The sequence below is a fragment of the Alligator sinensis genome, unplaced genomic scaffold, assembly GCF_000455745.1.
Source record: "Alligator sinensis unplaced genomic scaffold, ASM45574v1 scaffold1204_1, whole genome shotgun sequence".
In the NCBI taxonomy this organism is placed as follows: Eukaryota; Metazoa; Chordata; order Crocodylia; family Alligatoridae; genus Alligator; species Alligator sinensis.
This window is the reverse complement of record NW_005842412.1, coordinates 1,136,299-1,138,308: the sequence shown is the minus strand read 5'-3', so window position 1 is coordinate 1,138,308 and position 2,010 is coordinate 1,136,299. Positions and strand designations below refer to the sequence as shown.

At 51.6% G+C, this 2,010-nt stretch overlaps 1 protein-coding gene across 5 annotated transcripts in view; it reads left to right on the top strand.

The window, feature by feature from the left end:
• CTIF (cap binding complex dependent translation initiation factor) overlaps window positions 1–2,010 on the top strand; it is a 325,604-nt gene that overhangs the window by 37,152 nt on the left and 286,442 nt on the right. The window lies entirely within an intron of this gene.

The following is a 2,010-nucleotide window of genomic DNA, read 5'->3' as shown; positions in this document are numbered from 1 at the left end:
TGAGAGGGGATCTGGGATGCAGGGGGGCAGGGGGAGTAGACCAGTCTGAACTGGTGGGAGATGGGGTGGCAGCCTGATTTGGGGGAGTGGGGGGGCAGTGGGCAGGAACCGAGCCAGCAGGGGTAAGGTGGCAAGTGGTGTGTTTACACTAGTGTGTGGCCTAGGATGGCTACACATTAGTGCAACATGAGCTGGGTAACAGGGAGAGAGTTGGAGTGGTGTAACTTTAAGCCACTTAGAGCCTAAAGCTAGTTTCAGGAGTTAATGTGCAGCCAGTCCGGGGTTAAGAGTTCCAGGAGCCACCTAAAAATTAAGGTGTAACGAGGCCCTAAGATGAATCCTCAAGACCAATGCATGGGAGGCTTGTTTTTCAGTTCCCATGCACTGCTGTTTTTAATAAAGTGCTGCCTGGTGTCACCTTCCTATAGAAGGGGCCCGGCTGTGTCTTGTGCCCTGCTACCCAGGTCGTGTCAGAGGTGATAGCACAGCTGTGAAGGGGGTGGGTGTTGGGTATTTCAGATTCATAAAGGGGATATAAGGCACTTTATGCATGAAACAAGTCTGATTCTCCCTGACCTTGTCACGTGTGTGGCTCTTGGTGCTTGTGCAGAGAGGTTGGTACAGACACACCCAGATCAGGATCGTGGTACTTCCCCTCTACCTTGGGCGGGCATGAAGGGCTGTTCAGTAGGGCAAGGCTCTACCTGTTTCTGGCACAGCTTCCTGCAGTCTGGCCCCAGTGTTGCTCTCATGTAAATGAAGGGATGCAGGACTGTCCTGTGCTCTAATGGGAGGGAGATCTGGTCTTTAGAGTGTACCTGAGGTCATTTCTGAATGGATCCAAAATGTCAACACCTAGGAGCTGGTCCTGGGAATGGGAGTCCCCTTCATTCTCGTTGAACTTCGTATGGCTTCGTATGGTTAAGGGCCTACAGACCAAGCCCTACGAGGAGAGACTAGAGAAACTGGACCTTTTCAGCCTCCACAAGAGAAGGTTGAGAGGCGACCTTGTGGCTGCCTATAAGTTCATCCCGGGGGCACAGAAGGGAATTGGTGAGGCTTTACTCACCAAGGCGCCCCCGGGGGTTACAAGAAATAATGGCCACAAGCTAGCAGAGAGCAGATTTAGACTGGACATTAGGAAGAACTTCTTCACAGTTCGAGTGGCCAGGGTCTGGAACGGGCTCCCAAGGGAGGTGGTGCTCTCCCCTACCCTGGGGGGCTTCAAGAGGAGGTTAGATGAGTATCTAGCTGGGGTCATCTAGCCCCAGCCCTCTTTCCTGCCTATGCAGGGGGTCGGACTCGATGATCTTTTGAGGTCCCTTCCAACCCTAACATCTATGAATCTATGAAACTTGCTGGAAGTCCAGTGCTGCGCACCGTGTGGGCGGTTAGCATGGGGATGGGTTGCTGAACAGTTGCTCATGCTAAGCACTCATGGATGAGGCAGGAACATGAATCTCTGCATTTTCCTTGTGCTGCTAGTCGCGTCCCTGAGCCATCCCCCTTGACCCAAGCACTGTTGAACTTTGGGGGTGCTTGAAATAAGCACCTGAGACTGTCCCTGCAGCTTCTTAGCTGTTACACCTCATCTCAAGACTGCTAAAATGGGTAAAATTGCTGTGAAATAAATGGAGTGGGGAAACTTTGGGAATATAACATTGCCAGCTTCCTGGGGCACTGGTGGTGGGCGGAAGAGGACTTAATCTGCCAACATTTGCCATTTGGGACCATCTCTTTCTCCAGTGCCTTCTGAAATGGGAGCTGTGGCTTGCTGTGGTTGGGTATTCAGGAAATGTGTCCAGCAAACCTTCATATCAATATGTGTTACCTGCGCCACTGAAATCATTCCCAAAAGCTGATCTGCTCCGGCCACAGCAGCACCTTCAGTCCCTCTTAGCAGCTCATTTTGATACTGGCCATTGTTTTCTTTGCAGTCCCACCCTCCCTCAGCTCATACCCCTGACTTTTAGACCAGCTGCCAGCTAGGAAAATCCTTTTGTATAGGGA